This window comes from Lycorma delicatula, chromosome 13 (assembly GCF_047948215.1).
Source record: "Lycorma delicatula isolate Av1 chromosome 13, ASM4794821v1, whole genome shotgun sequence".
NCBI lineage: Eukaryota > Metazoa > Arthropoda > Insecta > Hemiptera > Fulgoridae > Lycorma > Lycorma delicatula.
In genome coordinates this window covers 36,511,641-36,532,024 of record NC_134467.1, presented here as the reverse complement: position 1 = coordinate 36,532,024, position 20,384 = coordinate 36,511,641, and the positions used below count along the sequence as shown (strand labels likewise).

General features: G+C 31.6%; 2 protein-coding genes across 9 annotated transcripts in view; one reads left to right on the top strand and one right to left on the bottom strand.

Annotated features, from left to right (window-relative positions):
* The window catches only part of Ns2 (nucleostemin 2), a 235,825-nt gene that overhangs the window by 185,023 nt on the left and 30,418 nt on the right, over nt 1-20,384 (bottom strand). The window lies entirely within an intron of this gene.
* The window catches only part of LOC142333989 (aromatic-L-amino-acid decarboxylase-like), a 39,713-nt gene continuing 26,387 nt past the window's right edge, over nt 7,059-20,384 (top strand). Inside the window, exon 1 of the mRNA XM_075381653.1 lies at nt 7,059-7,350. The gene's annotated coding sequence lies outside the window, so the exon portion shown is untranslated. The remainder of the gene's footprint in view (nt 7,351-20,384) is intronic.

Sequence of the window (20,384 nt, the reverse complement as noted above, 5' to 3'; positions counted from 1 at the left end):
ATAGTACCACGCTTATTCCGCTCACGCTTTTAGGTTAGCTCTAGAAGCTGATTGGATACTGGTCGCTAAACTGTTTTGTGGTTCAGTAGCTGTTTTGTGGTTAAACTGTTTTGTGGTTCAGGGCGACCGAATGGGGTTGTGGTGGCGGGAGAAATGCTAAGCAAATCAATGAAAAAATTCTTAATACAGTTAGTTAGTATGAGATGTGAAATTTAATATTGTTTCTACACTTTATTCGGGTGCCTGTTAATTTTAACAAAGTGGTGACCATTAAAGTCACCACCTCATATAGTTTACACAGCCAACCGACAACACCATAAAATATAGAAGTAATATTAAATTTTATATTGCAGATCCTGAAAAAAAAATGCCTTTAAGAACAGAAAGAAAAATCTAAACACTTTTGTTCGTTTTTTTGGTAAATTCTAGGTAGATATGTCTAATTATTAGTATTTTTTATTTATTTTTTAATATTTTATTTAGAGCCTTTTTGGTTTTTTCCATAACTTTACTATTTAATATAGTAGTCATCTATATACGATACCGGGATTTTTTTTTAGAAACGTGATATTTAAATAAAAATTTGAATTATAATGCGTGCGTGTAATTATTACTTTAAATTAATCCATTTTTTTTTAACGAGAGGTGGGTAGGGTTACAGATTATGACTTGTCATATAATGGTAGTAGAGATATCGCGCGCAGAACAAGTTCTGACGTGATTTATCTATTAAAATACTCCTATCTGGTGATTAGATACTCTATCATTAATAACAACCATAAAATGCAACGTATACTAGCAAGATACACCGCGATGCATTCCTATATACATTTGCTGAGTATATTTTTGGTTATATCTCAACAACGATAAATTTTTCGAAAAAATCACAAGAAGCAAAGCGTTTCTTTTTTAATCTTAAGGAGTACATCCCAACCCCGTAGGGGAACACACCCGCCTTATGACGCACTTCCGGTCGCTCCCCCCCACCCGTTCGTTCATAGTCTGATGGGTTTTAACGGGAAACGTCTTCCGTACTCTACGTTTTTACATTTCACAGTAATAATCCAGGCCTCGTTGGGATGCCACCGATGCAAATGCCTCACTAGACATTTACATCGATGATTCTTAAACTCAGCTTTTGTCTTCGCTGTAGGACTCGTCCGGGACATCTTGATTTATGGAGTACAATAATTAAACTTAGAAAATAGGTAATTTTTAAATTTTGTGTCCCCCATTGTAGCGCCCCTCTTTAGATAAGAAAATTTAAGATAGCCTATGTTACTTCCAGATCGAAGATTTGTTACTAACCAAAAGTTTGTTGTAAATGGTTGGATCAGTCAAGCTACAGAAGAGAAAAAACAAAATTATGTAACAGTTAAAAACATTTTCACTCGTCATATGGATGAAATCGAGTAAAAATTGTAACTTAAAATTCGATTTTATATCTGAAAAAAATTTATATACGACGGTTATTTTTTTTCAAGGTCCGGATCGGTCACGAAATTAAAGCCACAGTGAAAATAAAAAATTTTTTATTTGTAAGTACAAGTACTTACATAGTTACGCTATTTCCTTACGAGGTCGCCACTCCAATTTAAACATTTGTCGTAGCGTAGTACAAACGTTCCAATATCCTAGTCATAGAACGGAGCCGCCTTTGTTTTCAGCCATGCTACGCTGGTCTACAGCTCGATGTCTGTGCCAAACTGTTGTCCTCCTAGCCAGCGGTAGGAGAACAATTCCACCAAGAAAACTCCATTCCGGTCCCAGAACACAGTAGCCATACACTTTCTGTTGGAGAAGGTTCGCTTGAACATCTTTGGTTTACTGGGAGAATGAAAATCCATCCACTGTTTGGATTGTTGTTTTGTTTCTTCAGTTTCGAAATGGACCCGTGTCTCATCCACTGTGACAATTTTGTTCAAAAAATCTTCTTCTTTATTGTGGTAGCGCTGGAGAAACGTTAGGGAGGCGTCCATTCTCATTGTTTTGTGATGGTCGGACAGCATCTTGGGAACCCATCTCGCACACAGTTTGCGGTACTGAAGTCTCTCACTCAATGTTGTAGAGAGCTGACCTTTAAATTTCAGGAAACTAATCACTCAATACAGAAATTGTGAACCGACGATTTTCTCGAATCGCCTCATCCACTCGCTCAACGAGATCATCGGTTGACACTCGCTTCCTTCCCTGACCGCTTGGATCATAAACATCTGTACGTCCTGCTTTAAAGTTCCTGCACCATTGTCGCACTTTGCTGTCACTTATTGAAGTTTCACCGTACACATTACTTATTCGTCGTTGAATTTCAGCCGCATTACACCCCTCAGCCTGAAGAAATCGAATTACCGCACGCACTTCACACTTGGCGGGAGATGCTATTGTTGTAGACATGTTTACGTGCTAACTGCGTGTTCAGAACTAAACGAGGTGACGCGGCGTGATTGAATGCCATACTAGAGACGCTGCGCAACACATATGCGCAAAGGTTCATCCGATTTTTGTGTGGGATTTTATTTCACGACCTATCGGACCTTGAAAAAAATAACCCTAGTAATTTATTCCGATAAGCAGTATAGTATATATAGTTTAGCTACATCTCTTTTCCTGGCTGTTATTTTATACGGATTTGAATGCTACATCGTGGATACCGGTGTTCTTTGGTGGTTGGGTTTCAATTAATTACACATCTCAGGAATGATCGACCTGAGACTGTACAATACTATACTTCATTTACATTCATACATATCATCCTCTGAAGTAATACCTTACGGTGGTTCCGGAGGTTAAACAGAAAAATAAAGAAGTTATCTACATCACCCTCTAATGTACCGTTGGCTATAAAATTAAATGTATAAGGTTATTATATTAAACTAAATTTACCTGAAATCAGTATAATACGAAAATGTAAGAATTAAATACGTGATTTGGACCAAAAGGTCTTTAACCTGTTTTTAACAATCACAATGAGGAAAAAATATATTAAAAAACTTTTTACTTTCATTAATTCACGTACCAAGTAATAAATTGTAATTTACAGTACTACTTCACAGGCTGATCTCATACACTATAATACCTTTGTTAATGACATCTTACCTAAACCCGTTTCTTAATAAAATAAATCGCCAGAACTATCGCGTGTACAGACTGTTCCTTAAGTCAATCGACAAAAAAAACTAAAAATAAACTTTGAACGTTATAAAATATAAATATTTTAAATAATTATCGATATTTTTTTACAAACACCTTGTAACGACTGTAGAATTTAATAAATAAACAGCTCATTCATATTATTTGCCTTACAATTTATTTTTTTTAAAGCGGGAATCATAAAGTATAAAAAATTTTAGAAACACCTAAATTTGTCGAGTGAAAAATTGTCGAGTATAAAAAAAAAAACCGAGACGAAATGTGATGTGGACACCATATGAATTCCTTGTACGCTTTTTCTTCTTTTTTTTTTTTACTTAAAAAAATATATTTGTTAAACACAGATCACTGGAATGAGATGAGCAAACAATTTTTATAGTGATGTGAAGGTGTAATGATTTTAAAAAAATATTGATTCAAAAAGATTCCATAATTTTTTATTTTTGAAAAAAGATATATCTAAAAAAAATATACATCTTTGTTTGGAGAGCGGATGAATATTATATAAAAACTTTGCTAATATGTGCTCTTGATAAAAAAAAAAAAAAATTGTTTAAAATGCCCCAGTAAAGATTCAAAATTTGATTTCTGCTAAAACACCCCCACCCATTACTCCATTTTTTCAGAACTTTTAAATATGTTTTCCCCGCGAAAGTATACCAGTCTACCAGACTTGAAGAAAATCAATCAACGCGGGTTTAGAGTTATAAGACTAAATACTGGCCAACATAAGTACAAACTTTCCTTCCGTCTGACAAAAAATAGGTTTTATCTGGACATTGGAATAAAAAATTATTTTAGCAAACAATTTATTTAATTCTACTTTTTTTTGTTAAATTTTTTTCCAATATTTTCTTAAAGCACAAAACTTAAAAATAAGAATAATTTCTTTAATTTTTTTTTGACATCTATGTTCAGGATGATTCAAAAAGGACTTAACAATTTTAAAAGCACATAAAAATTTATTTAAATAACTTTCTTTATCAAAATAAAAGATTCGGTTGAGATCTCATTTTTCGTATCAAACACATCAAATTATGACTCACGTAGTACATTAGTACCGAATCCGGCCGCTAGTACTGTTAAAAATGGATACATTTACTGCTGCTCGCCGTGAGTATTGATTTCACGGTATGCAGTCAGAACTTCAACGTAACTTTCGTAGAGTACGATGCGTCCTAATAGACACACACTTTATTCTTGCGACCAAATCTTCGTTGAGACAAGTTGTTCTGTTAAACATAAAAAATCACCAGGACGCCCACGCGTCCCTAAAGCTGCTGTGGAACAACTAAGGGAAAGCTTTGCGTGCAGTCCGAAAAAAGCAAATCGACGTGCGTCACGTAAGACTGGAATTCCACACGCGACCGCTAGATAGACGAAAAATTTGCTCGGCTGCAGTTTTGTGTAGAAATGATGAATTTAACTGCAGATAACGATACATTTTTAGATGATATTTTTAGTGATGAGTCAAGGTTTCACATCATTGGCAAAATGAACACCCATTACTACTGAATATAGGGTACTCTTTCTTTTTCCTGTTTAACCTCCGGTAATTACAGTTTAGATAATACTTCAGAAGATGAATGAGGACGATATGTATAAGTGTAGTCTTGTACAGTCTCAGTTCGACCATTCCTGAGATGTATGGTTAATTGAAACCCAACCACCGAAGAACACCGGTATCCACGATCTAGTATTCAAATCCGTGTAAAAATAACTGATTTTACTAGGACTTGAACGCTGAAACTCTCGACTTCCATATCAGATGATTTGGGAAGACGCGTTCACCACTGAATAAAAGGTAACAAAAACCCTTATAAAACTTAGCAGTACATTCGTAATAATACACCACCGGGTCTAGTGGTTACCTCGTCATCGTAAATCAGCTGATTTCAAAGTCGAGAGGTGTAATATTGAAATCCTATTAAAGGCAGTTACGTTTATACGGATTTGAATACTAGATCTTGGATACCGGTGTTCTTTGGTGGTTGGGTTTCAAATAACCACATATCTCAGGTATGTTGGACCTGGTACTGTACAATCCTACATTTCATTTACATTCATACATATCATCATCTGAAGTAATACCTTACCGTGATTCCGGAGGCTAAACAGAAAAAAGAGAGAGTACATTCATAATAACCCTCAGGTCAATGTTTTTTATGCCCTAAGGGAACAAAGACTCTACGGCCCGTTCTTCTTCCAAGAGTCAACCGTAAATGGTTTGGTTTGGTTTGCTTTGCTTGGCATTTCTCTCGCCACCACCCCATTAGGTCGCCCTAAAGCATAAGACCGAATGTCCTGTGCCACAAACGGCAACTAAGCCTCGAAACTGTTTAGCGACCAGTGTCCTAACTAGCTCCTAGAGATAACTTAAAGCGTGGTACCATACATCACTCGCTTGCGTGTCCCACCGCCCACTTGTCATATATCACTAAAATTTGTAGGCGCGCCTCGTCAACAACTAAAACATATATATAACTACCAATAATTAATTTATATTGTCAAAGACAGCAATTCGCTGCCACGTCTAGGCCGCTGAATACCAGCAAGTACCTATCCACCATTAAACCACTTGGAGCCTTAATCTGGCTGGTAGCAGCCATATCTCTAGGTTATCTTCCTACAGCAACGCGGTAGGAGTCTTTTCCCTTGACTGATATCGGTTCAACAAAACAACCGCATCAAGAAACTCCCAAACGGTCCGACAATGCGGCTCTTACCACGTTGACTCGCCGCTTGTGAGTAGCTAATTTTCTCCTTGACCTCTAAGTTCCAGGGTAACCTGAGTTCTGCCCTCACCCAAAAGCTGGGCAATCGAACATCATGTGTTCGATTGGAATTCCCCGCAGACGCAGAGACTTTTTGTGCGTCTGCGGGGAGGTCCAACCGTATATAGTATCGTTTATTATTATTATATGCTTCAAAATTCTCTAATTCCTCAGATAGACGATGATGAACAAGATGGACATCATTACCCAAGATGAGGTATTACCATACTAACACTTAAAAGGTCATAATTTTATTGATACCCAGATCGGTGGATTGGTGGTGATCCAATTGTATAGCTACCTAGGTCTACTGATCTTGTTGAGCTAAGATTTCGAATTAAAACAATAACTACTACAATAATAACGCCCGATTTTCTGGAATTAAAAATCGACTTCAGATTGGATCTATATCACATTAAAAATGGAAAACATAAATCGAATCAAAATGAATGTCGGATGAAAAACTTGATATGTTTTTTCTATGAAATGAAATCTTCAACCGTATCTGTAAATTATCTAAATAAATGTTTTAACGTTTTTAAATTTGTGATGTCCTTTTTGAATCACCTGTACTTTCCCGTTATAACTATATCTGTTATACCCAACATATATCGTTGTAGGTGTAAAAGTAAAAATATATTTAGTTACATCATTCTAGAGATAATATTTTTTTATTTCGTATTATAATATAAAATAAAAGGATTTCCACGGGAAAAAAAAATTGTGATAATTGTTTTTAAGACGGGTAAATTACTATTATTATATACGTAGAAAGATTGAATAAATACAATATTAGAGGAGGTTAAAGAAATCAACGAGGAACGAACGATATTAGTCAATAAGGAATAGCCCAGTAGTGGGGGATAACTGACGTAAAATGGGTGTAAACATTATAGTATATACACACTTAATGAATTAAAAATAAAAATAAAAATAATAATAGTAATAATAAAAACCCGGGGAAAACCAAAAAGAATAGTAGTACCTGTTATATATAATAATAATAATAATAATTTCTTAATAGTTCTTTAAACTTTAGAAGTCTAAGAAATATGACAAGATTCCGACTTGCATGTTACTTACAACTAATTCACAACCTCAACTATCAACATACTCTGTATATATATAAACATAGTGACAGAGTATGAAAGAATCAGTAAGCTTGCGAGTCGTAGTTAGTTAAGATCTTATTAGCAGCCATATACTGTCTAGTCTACTGACACGTGGAGTTAAAATATAGTAATTATTTAAATATTTTATACAATAATTATTGTAATATAGTGTCGCTAAGTTTATTTATTTATTTTTTTATAAAATAAATAAAGTGAAAGTGTATTTTTTTAAATAAAAAATAGTGTTTTTCAAAAAATAATATTACACGTAAAAAAATAATAAATAAAATTTGCTGTGATATAATACGTTAAAGGTAAGTTAAAATTAATTTTTTTTTTTTTATAATAATAATTTTAAATACAACATATTTATATATATATGTCTTCAGTCATTTGACTGGTTTTATGGAGCTCTCTAAGATTCCGTATCTAGTGTTAGTCGTTTCATTTCGGTATACCCCCTACATCCTACATCCCTAACAATTTGTTTTACATATTCCAAACGTAGCCTGCCTACACACAATTTTTCTCTTCTACGTGTCCCTTCAATAATATTAAAGCGACTATTCCAGGATGCCTTAATATGTAGCCTATAAGTCTGTCTCTTCTTCTAACTATATTTTTCCAAACGCCTCTTCCTTCATCTATTTGTCGCAACACCTCTTCATTTGTCACTTTATCCACCCATCTGATTTTTTAACATTTTCCAATAGCACCACATTTCAAAAGCTTCTAAATTTTTTCTTCTCAGGTACTCCGATCGTACAAGTTTCACTTCCAGATAAAGCTACGCTCCAAACATATACTTTTCCTGACGTTTAAATTAATTTTTGATGTATACAAACAATATTTCTGACAAAAGGCTCGTTTCGCCTGTGCTATTTGGCATTTTATATCGCTCCTGCTTCGTCCATCATTAGTAATTCTACTTTCCAAATAACAAAATTCTTCTACCTCAATAATCTTTTCTCTTCCTATTTTTACATACAGTGGTCCATCTTTGTTATTTCTAATAAATTTCATTACTTTCGTTTTGTTCTTGTTTATTTTCATGAGGTAGTTCTTGCGTAGGACTTCATCCATCCTGTTCATTATTCCTTCTAAATCCTTTTTATTCTCAGTTAGAATTACTATATCATCAGCAAATCGTAGCATCTTTATCTTTTCACCTTGTACTGTTACTACGAATCTAAATTGTTTTTTAACATCATTAACTGCTAGTTCTATGTAAAGATTAAAAAGTAACGGGGATAGGGAACATCATTGTCGAACTCTCTTTCTTATTACGGCTTCTTTCTTATGTTCTTTAATTATTACTGTTGCTGTTTGGTTCCTGTAAATGTTAGCAATCGTTCTTCTAACTCTATATTTGAACCCTAATTTTTTTTAAAAAAATGTTGAAATGCTGTATTTATGTATTAATAGCATACCAAACCAATTAAGAGACAAGTTTTTGGTCACTATTTCCGATGTCACTGTAAACGATACTTACTGTAATATATATATATAAATTAGGATGAGAAAAGCTTATAAATAAGATAATAATAATAAACATTATATATCTATTTACAGAACAAAATTTTTTATTTAAATATAGAAAGCTAATAAACCAAAGTAGACCAAAATTCATCAATAAATATTTATATTTGAATGATTTCAAAAGTTATTTTAAACAACAAATCATTAGTCACAGTTCTTCATTTAGTATTTAGTCTAACCTACTTTACGACATAACGGAATTCTTGTACATACTATTCGTAATTGCATAAATATTTCAAAAAAGTAAACACAAAAAAATTATCTTAAATAAATTCCTAAGTGATAATTAGAATATATTTATAGATATATTATAGTTTTCTACTTTTCAACCCTTTTTTAACAAGTATATAAAAAAATTACAAAAAATTAACCGTAAAGATGTTAATTGTCATGACCCTAATAAAAATCTCTCTTTAATTCCCCTCCCCCCCCCTCCGGATAAATAATCTACTACATTTAATTTACTAAGCATCTGGCACCTTCGGATATATATAAGTATATATCCGAATAGTTTCGGAGCCGTTACTCCATCATCAGGGATTTCCCAAAAGATATTAATTCAAATTCAAATGTATAATTGTATTTAAATTAAAATTGTTACGTTCATAATAGTTGGTCGTCAAGATTTTTTTCTTTTTTTTTTTGTCTTCAGTCATTTGACTGGTTTGATGCAGCTCTCCAAGATTCCCTATATAGTGCTAGTCGTTTCATTTCAGTATACCCTCTACATCCTACATCCCCAACAATTTGTTTTACATACTCCAAACGTGGCATGCCTACACAATTTTTCCCTTCTACCTGTCCTTCCAATATTAAAGCGACTATTCCAGGATGCCTTAGTATGTGGCCTATAAGTCTGTCTCTTCTTTTAACTATATTTTTCCAAATGCCACTTTCTTCATCTATTTGCCACAATACCTCTTCATTTGTCACTTTATCCACCCATCTGATTTTTAACATTCTCCTATAGCACCACATTTCAAAAGCTTCTAATCTTTTCTTCTCAGATACTCCGATCGTCCAAGTTTCACTTCCATATAAAGCGACACTCCAAACATACACTTTCAAAAATCTTTTCCTGACATTTAAATTCATTTTTGATGTAAACAAATTATATTTCTTACTGAAGGCTCGTTTAGCTTGTGCTATTCGGCATTTTATATCGCTCCTGCTTCGTCCATCTTTAGTCATTTTACTTCCCAAATAACAAAATTCTTCTACCTCCATAATCTTTTCTCCTCCTATTTTCACATTCAGGTCGTCAAGATATAAAATAAAATTTATTAAATTATCGTTCGTATCGTAAATTTATCTATATGTCTATAGTTCTGCCTGGCGGTAGCAGCTAGTGATGCCCTTCCAGTCCCACCAAACGCACAGCAGCATAACCTTCCTGAGCGTTAACGTGGGCTTTTCCTTGCTTCGACCACTATCTTTTTCGCACGTTGTTGTCGTAAGTTAACCAGTTTTCATCACTCGTGAACAACCGTTACAGAAATTGTTGGATTTCATTACGTTTCAGTAGAGATTCGCAGATAGAAATTCGATCGAGTAAATTTTTCTGAATCACATCATGTGACATACAAATGTCGAGCTTCTTTTTGTAGCCAATTTTCTGTAAATGGTTTAACACTGTTTGGATGTTTAGGTCATTGGCGATGTACCCACCGATCTTCCTCGATTTTTGTCAGAATATGCTAACGTTATCTCGTGCGTAAAAGATTCAATATTTTTTAGACTACCTATTATATATATATATATATATATAATATTTCTTAATGTCAATCTTTAATAATAATATAATCTACCCGTTCGAAGCAAGAACATAGTAAAAAAACAATATTATAAATAAAATGACGTTGATGAAATGAAATGTAAAACAATTTATTTTTAATTTCGTGAAATTTATAATTTTTAAATTAAATAACTAATGCCATCATTAAAGTGTAGGTTGTTATTATTGAGGGATGTTAAAAAGGTAAAATTATCAGGAGTAAATAAATAAAAACAGTACATTTTACTAAATTATAAAGAGAAGATTAACAAATAAAATTTTGTTTTAATTTTTATATTTCGTAAGAACAAAACTACTATTTTATCCATTAAATAATTTAAACATAAATAATTTAAACATAATTTAAGCATAACGCGAATCGGAAATGTATTCTTTTTTCTACCTATTATAAATAAAATTAAAAAAATATATGATTACATTAAGATATATTTTCCTTATAGTAAGTAAATAATATACGTGCCAATTAAATGTATATTCTTAATATTAAATCTAATAGCAAGATAATCAACATCACATTTCAAACAATAGTTAATTTCTTCTTTTTTTTATATCAAACTAAATATAATATAAAATAACATCCTGTACTACATCAAATTATGACCTTTTGAATTTTAAAATTCAAAGAGATATATCATTAATAATAATATATAAAAATAATTTTCACAGCGTGATTTAGTATAAAGATTAGTATTTTATTTTTTTCTTCTTCTTTTTACAAATTACTAGCATTAAAAAATTTGGTAAAATATTGCATGACTTTCAATTAGACCCCCCCAACCAAAAAAAAAAAATATATATATATATATATATTAGGTGGGGAATAAATTAAAAACAAAAGTTTCTAAAAATATTCATGTAACGATTAAGCTTAACAAATTTGCTAAGATAAAGGTTTTTTTCTAAATCTAACATCCCATTTAATAAATGCTAAGAAAAAAAAATCTTAAAAAATATTTCTAAATTTGAAATCCGGGTCTATGACTAAAAAAAAAAAAAATTATTTCTTGATAGCCCTACATAGAAGTATAAATTTCAAAAAAAATTTTGAAAAATATTTAAACCGAAGAGAAAAAAGCATAAAAAATGTCAATTTTAAGAATTGGGGATTGATTTTTTGAAAAGAAAAAAAGGTTCGAATTATTTATTTATGTATTGTATAGGTAACAAATTTACTGTAATAAAGTTTTTTCTAAAATGCCTCTACAGAAAATCGAATTTTTTTTACGATATTCCATCCCCTTAAAGAATTTTTTTAAAAAACTAACAAGATCAATACCCCCCAAAAATTTGGGCTAAATTTGAGGAAAAAAGTCTATTCGTCAATCCTGATATATATATTTTTTATTTATTTTTATTTTTTATCTGGATGACCTGATTGGACCCTAAAATGTAAAGATTTGCAAAAAACCTGATACCACTTTTTTGACAAAATCATAATACGTTCCCCTTTAATTTGTCGGGAAAGTAAACCCGTTTGTTATATAATAATATAAATACTACATTCTGTAAGTAAATCTGTAACAAAATGGTAGCACCATATTTAATTTGAGTATTGGGTACAAATCTCAGTTTCGCTTGGTATTTTTACTTTTTTTTTCGTCTTCAGTCATTTGACTGGTTTGATGCAGCTGTTCAAGATTATCCATCTAGTACCAGTCGTTTCATTTCGGTATACCCCTTACATCTTACATCCCTAACAATTTGTTTTACATATTCCAAACGTTGCCTGCCTGTACAATTTTTCCCTTCTATCTGTCCCTCCAATATTAAAGCGACTATTCCAGGATGCCTTAGTATGTAGCCTATAAATCTGTCTCTTCTTCTAACTATATTTTTCGAAATGCTTCTTTCTTCATCTATTCGCCGCAACACCTCTTTCCTTTGTCACTTTACCCACCCGTCTGATTTTTAACATTCTCCAATAGCACCACATTTCAAAAACTTCTAATCTTTTCTTCTCAGATACTCCGATTGTCCAAGTTTCACTTCCATATAAAGCGATGCTCCAAACATATACTTTCAAAAATCTTTTCCTGACATTTAAATTAATTTTTGTTGTAAACAAATTATATTTCTAATTGAAGGCTCGTTTTGCCTGTGCTATTCGGTATTTTATATCGCTCCTGCTTCGTCCATCTTTAGTAATTCTACTTCCCAAATACAAAATTCTTCTACCTCCGTAATCTTTTGTCTTCCTATTTTCACATTCAGTAATACATCTTCGTTATTTCTAATAAATTTCATTACTTTCGTTTTGTTCTTTTATATTTTCATGAGGTAGTTCTTACGTAGGACTTCATCCATACCATTCATTGTTCCTTTTAAATCCTTTTTACTCTTTGTTAGAATTACTATATCATCAGCAAATCGTAGCATCTTTAGCTTTTCACCTTGTACTGTTACTCCGGATCTAAATTGTTCTTTAACATCATTAACTGCTAGTTCTATGTAAAGATTAAAGAGTAATGAGAATATATATATATATAAAATTACTTTTTTTCTAATGAAAGATGTTTAAAATAAATCCCTAACGAGTAATTTATACCAAAAAACCCTCAGTTTTACTACTGAAAAAACTTACATTTAAATTAAATTTTGATTAATTCTTTTTCCTCTAATCAATTATCAAGAAAAAGAATCATTTAAAAAAATTAACCCAAAAGGGGAGAAGTACGAAATAAAAAAAAAAGTACACATACATATTAAAACAATTGCATTAATTTATCAAAAACACAATATCTAATTATTTTTATTATTCATAAATAAATAAGCCATTAAATTTACAAGTCTGTTTTAAATAGAAATATATATGTAACACATGAAGAAGAAAAACACAAAAAACCCGGATGTTTTATGTCATTAAAGATCCATTATTCTTACGCTGTATATATACGATTATAATTATACAAGCAATATAAACAACTGAATAAATAATATTATATATAGATCCTTTATAACTGATTAAACATCCTGCAATAAAAAAATATTGTCTATTTTTAAAAGTAACTAACTGCTTTACCGTGCAAAAAAAGTTTTAAAATCTGTAATATGTTAACAGTTCTGATAATCTATGCTACTAGTATATTATAAAAAAATCGTGTGGGTATGTTTATGTGTGTGAACGCGCGTAACGCTAATACGAAATAGAGAAAAATGTTACATTTAAACAAGACCAAAAATGACTTGATGACATCAATTAGCATTCTGCACCGAACTTGAAAAGTTTTCGAAATAAAGGAGGGTGGTATGAAGATGGTATCTGAGTATCACGCGAGAACTAACCGACCATTTGCTTTCAAATTTTCAGGATACAATCATGTTATCCAGGAAAGGTAGCCATAGATCGAGAGGTCCTACCCCCCTGGAGGTGTCGGTATGAGGGGAGTATCAGAGCTTCTATATTAAGAAAAAGGGAAACGTTGGTGGAAAAAGAACTTTTCAGGCTTTAATTGCTATTTATCAGTATTATTTTCACAGCCATGAATGAGGATAAAAAACACAGGAACGTTCCTGGCTAAATAATTAGTTATTAACAAACTTTTTTTTTTTAAAAGAGGTAGAGGAACCCCATTTACGGGCGCCTGGACAGTGTCGGGCTCGCTAACAGATTCCGCAAGATGTTATTAAATGCGTATGTATTCCTGCGCACTACCGACTAAACCTCCAACCCACGCTACCCACCCTTCCTGATACAGCTGCTGTGCATTACTTCAGGAAGGGAGGAATACACCCTCACACATTCAGACATCACAGTTAACATACACAGACCTCATACCCGCAAGATACCAAACATCAGACTTAAATCTCACCACAGATTCCACAATATCTAATCATCACTGAGAAAACATACCTCACGCCGCACATTCCATACATCACATCAATGTCAATCACATAAACAAACATCTAACAGATAATCGAAAACTCTTTCTTTTTTCCTGTTTAGCCTCCGGTAACTACCGTTCAGACAATACTTCAGAGGATGAATGAGGATGATATGTATGAGTGTAAATGAAGTGTAGTCTTGTACATTCTCAGTTCGACCATTACTGAGATGTGTGGTTAATTGAAACCCAACCCCCAAAGAACACCGGTATCCACGATCTAGTATTCAAATCCGTGTAAAAATAACTGGCTTTACTAGGACTTGAACGCTGGAACTCTCGACTTCCAAATCAGTTGATTTGGGAAGACGCGTTCACCACTAGACCAACCCGGTGGGTTAAGATAATCGAACAGTATAATATACTTACTTCACGGGTCACCAACGGAGTGCCCACAACCTCAGCGCACCCAGGCGATTCAGTTATTAAGAAACTAAAAAATATAAAATAAAAGCATTGTTTTTCTAAAAAATAAAAAATTAAACAATAAGTCACCTATTTCAATTTGTAACTATATTGGTTTTACAACTGTGAATTCTTAACCAGTCAAATCGACTGGCACATTGATTTATAAACTCGGATAATAATCTTAAATTGATTATCATTTGATAGACTGCTCTTGAATTTAATTAAGTCAATTATTATTCTATGTTAAATTGCAATTTACAAATTTCTATATCTCAGAAAACCTTTAATATCTGCTCAGAGATAATCTCTTAATATCAATTATATTCATTACTTTTCTTAATTTTTTTTTACAGATACAGGTTTCTCATTTTCAATGAGAATAAAAATTCGATTATTTCAATTCAATTTTATTATCAAATTATTTGTATATATTTCATAAAAAAAAGTTCATATATAAACATAGGTTTGAAAACGAGTATCGGTAAAATTAAGTCAGTTCTTGGAACCGAAATTAAGGGTAAAATTTAGTGGTTTTATATGAAACCTGAGGTGAAAAATTGAAGAAAAAAAGGTCTTTGAACTTTTTGGAGATATTTTGGGTAAAAGACAGCAGATTAAGGTCGAAAATCTTAATATTTTACGTTTGTCGTAAAATAACTTTAACTCGTAGAGAATTTGATGAGTAAAATAGCAAAAAAAATTTTTTTTTTTTTTTTTTGTCTTCAGTCATTTGACTGGTTTGATGCAGCTCTCCAAGATTCCCTACCTAGTGCTAGTCGTTTCATTTCAGTATACCCTCTACATCCTACATTCCTAACAATTTGTTTTACATATTCCTAAACGTGGCCTGCCTACACAATTTTTACCTTCTACCTGTCCTTCCAATATTAAAGCGACTATTCCAGGATGCCTTGATATATGGCCTATAAGTCTGTCTCTTCTTTTAACTATATTTTTCCAAATGCTTCTTTCTTCATCTATTTGCCGCAATACCTCTTCATTTGTCACTTTATCCACCCATCTGATTTTTAACATTCTCCTATAGCACCGCATTTCAAAAGTTTCTAATCTTTTCTTCTCAGATACTCCGATCGTCCAAGTTTCTCTTCCATATAAAGCGACACTCCAAACATATACTTTCAAAAATCTTTTCCTGACATTTAAATTAATTTTTGATGTAAACAAATTATATTTCTTACTGAAGGCTCGTTTCGCTTGTGCTATTCGGCATTTTATATCGCTCCAGCTTCGTCCATCTTTAGTAATTCTACTTCCCAAATAACAAAATTCTTCTACCTCAATAATCTTTTCTCCTCCTATTTTCACATTCAGTGGTCCATCTTTGTTATTTCTACTACATTTCATTACTTTTGTTTTGTTCTTGTTTATTTTCATGCGATAGTTCTTGCGTAGGACTTCATCTATGCCGTTCATTGTTTCTTCTTAATCCTTTTTACTCTCGGCTAGAATTACTATATCATCAGCAAATCGTAGCATCTTTATCTTTTCACCTTGTACTGTTACTCCGAATCTAAATTGTTCTTTAACATCATTACCTGCTAGTTCCATGTAAAGATTAAAAAGTAATGGAGACAGGGAACACCCTTGTCGGACTCCCTTTCTTATGTTCTTCAATTGTTACTGTTGCTGTTTGGTTCCTGTACATGTTAGCAATTGCTCTTCTATCTCTCTGTATTTGAACCCTAATTTTTTTAAAATGCTGAACATTTTATTCCAGTCTACGTTATCGAATGCCTTTTCTAGGTCTATAAACGCCAAGTATGTCGGTTTGTTTTTCTTCAATCTTCCTTCTACTATTAATCTGAGGCCTAAAATTGCTTCCCTTGTCCCTATACTTTTCCTGAAACCAAATTGATCTTCTCCTAACACTTCTTCCACTCTCCTCTCAATTCTTCTGTATAGAATTCTAGTTCAGATTTTTGATGCATGACTAGTTAAACTACTTGTTCTGTATTCTTCACATTTATCTGCCCCTGCTTTCTTTGGTATCATGACTATAACACTTTTTTTGAAGTAAAAAATAGAATTAAATATTAAGAATTTCGAAGTTTATACAGAGTAATTTATTCAGTCCGCGTGAATCCAAAATATTCGTCTTCCGGATTTTGAGACCTAATTCGGGTTCTTCATATAAAACATTACGGACGTCTTTCAGGAAATTTCAATTGAAATATCGGGAGGCCCTCTAGAGGGATTTAAAGTCATGGAAAATTCACCGGTCTGAATTTATAGATTACTCCATTACCCTAACATTTTATTAAAAATAAAACTTATCAAAATGTGGAAGATTTTAACTAAGGTATTAAACGAAACAAAATTTTCAATATTACAAAACAGAATAATAAAATATTTAAAAAAAATAAACAAACAAAATTAAACCATTAAAAATGTATTCCTTAATTGTAGTCCCAAAAATTAGTCTGGCTTAATTATACCGAAGGGGTAAAAATCAGGGCGAAATCTTTTGCCAGCCGACAAACACTAACAAAACATTATTGAATCTTTGTTAAAATGAAATTTCTCTTTTATTTTCATCAGTAGAATATCCTGAAAGTATGCTACATTCTTTATGAATCATCCTATTTAAGTAGTACGTATATATAATGTATAATTAATTTAAAAATAGTTGAAAATATATTGCTCACCCATTATAATGCAAGAGATGATAATGTTAATAAAATAGGCGAGAAATCTAAGAATATATGAATTTAAAAATATAAAATTTACTGACGTATATTTTAATCTGCTCTGACGTGAAATTAATTGAATAATATAAATTATTTCCAGAGTGTTAACACAAATCGTATGAAATGAAAGTATTTTCTTTATAAGGGGGAAACAAAATAACACTAAATGATGTAATATTTCGTAACAAATCTAACATTTTACTTATTGAAAATTTAAGAGGAATAAAATTAAATTAAGCAACTTTAAGCAATTCCAAAAAAAAAAACATTTTTTTTCAAATTAATAACGCTTTAACTTTTAAGTATAAAATAAAATTATTATACCTGAATGAACTATCTAAATCACGTTAATCTGGGCGTTGATTTTTTTCTAAAAATTCAAAAAAATAATTCAGTTAAAATCCACTCAATTTTTTAAAAAAAATTTTTTTAAATTAAAAGTATATTTTAAAAAATTTCCTTTTTCAATGTTTACACTTATTTATCATTATTTAATATGTAAAATATATATATATATTTTTTTTAAATAAATAAATGCAACTAAATAAGGAAAGATTTCTTTATTTACCACCGACCACTTTACGTATCTAAGAGAGATTATAAGAAGAACAGAAATAAATGAAGCGGTAATTGGAAATAAAATATTAAAACTGAAAAAGCTTTAGATCTACCAACAAATACATCTACACAAATAAAAATGCTCGTTTATTCATAATCTTAAATCTCCCAAAGTTCTTCATCGATTGCTTTGAAATTTTGACACAACGTTGCATTAGAATACGCGCGTGTTTTTATATACTTACTATTTAAATACTTAGGATTTAACACCTGTGACAGGTAAAAAACATTTTTTTTTTTTTTTTTTAACAGCGCTGTTGGACGTAAAAGCAACACACGCTATACTAATATTTTAACGATTCCATTTCAATGTTTCCGATATGTGTGTCCGCTATAGACTAAAAAACTACTGGACCGATTCACACGCGGGGAAAAAGGGAGAAAGGAAAAATAGGAAAAAGGGAAAAATCCGTAAAGGTAAAAGGGAAAAAGGGAAGAAGAGGGAAATTGAAAAAAGAAAGACGGGGAAAAGGAAAAACTGGAAAAGGAAATGGAAAGGGGAAACGATAAAAAAGAAAACGGGAAAGGAGGAAAGATGAAGGGGTGAAGGAAATAATTAGGGAAATGGGGAAAGGGAAAAGTGATGAAAAGGGGAAAATGGAGAAAGATAATGATGAACTGGGGAAGAGGAAAAGGGAATGTGATAAAATGAAAATGGGAAGAAGAAAGTGGGAAAAAGGTAAAGAGGGAAAGGGAAAGGTTAAATTTTGTGAAATTCCGTAATGTTAATGTTTTATTAAACTTTCAATTGTGTTCATTTATATATATATATATATATATATACTCAAATCTAACAATAGCAAAGCATTGCCGGGTCTGCTAGTTTTCAATATTATCTCTCTCTCTCTCTCTCTCTCTCTCTCTCTCTCTCTCTCTCTCTCTCTCTAGTTTAAATGAACACAATTGAAAATTGTGTAAATTGATAAAAAAATTAAAAACTGAACATTACGGAACTTCACAAATTTTCACTTATTCTCCTTCCCCTTTTCCCTTTCCAACTTCTCCCTCACCCCTCTCCCAGTTTTTAATAAAAACTCTTTCCTGTTTTTCCCTTTTCAACTTTTCCCCGTTTTCCATTTTCCCCTTTTTCCCGCGCGTAAATTGGTTCATTAGTTTTTTTTTGTCTTTAGCGGACATATATACGAACATGCCTTTTATATATATATATATATATATATATATAGAATAAAAAAGTCTGTTGTATATTTGTTTGTTTGTTTCGTAAATATCTCGACACCGGCCCCACCTACCGGGTATAGTTTTGCAAAAATATTTCTTTTCACGTAACTAATATTCATATTCTGAATATGAACCAAATCGGTCCATAAATATAATTTTTCTAAATATCTCAACTCCAGCGCCATCTAGCGGGTTCATTTTTTTCAGAGATAATTCTTTCCATGTAAGTAATACGTACTCTGAATATGAGGTAAATCGGACCATAAATACAATTTTTCGAAATATCTCGACGCCAACGTCACCTAGCGGATCCAAACAAATTCAAAACCCTTTCCTGATATGCGTCCAACCATTCCCTAAAATTTCATCGCTATCGGATGAACGGTTTAGGTAGGCAAAAGAGACATACAGAACAGACAAACATTCATTTTTATATATATATATTTTCCCGTTTACGTTACGCCTGATCAAGTTATACAAATCATTGCCTCCCTGATTTTTTTATACAAATTTTAATTTTTTTAATCTTATAATTATTCTACTTTACACAATTTTTTTATTACTTTTAATATCATTTCACCTTATTTAAATATAGATTTTTATTTATAAAACCAAATAGGTTAATAAAATTTTATTGTAAATTTATGGGAGAGGACCAGGGAATATAAAATTATTTTTTACATCGGATTTATTACTCAGTTTTACAGAAAACACTATAATTTTCGCTAAAACTTAAGTTAAAAAAAATTATATATATTTATGTATATAAAATTAAGACGAAGAAAGTAATTAACGGAACTTGGTTGAAAAAAAGAAAGAGTGCAGACAAATATAAACAAATCATTTACCTCCCACTTTAAGTCCATGAAATCTATAATAAAACACGTAATAAAGACGTATGAAATTATATTCATTTTATATATATATATATAAAAGTACACACACCCACACATTTATAAATATATATATATATATATATAATGACGTAGATATTACATAGATATGTATAACACGCATGCGCAATAGATCGTAAAACAATACAATTTCAATTAACACATTTTAAAAGCAGTATTAGAACAGATGTGCTTTAGTACTTCGACATAATACTTTAACCCATTTTATTATTACCGTGAATCAAGATTCATATTAAAGTGCGTTATAATTTTTCTAATATTAATTATACGCGGACATAACGTTTTTTTTACAATAAAATATTAAGA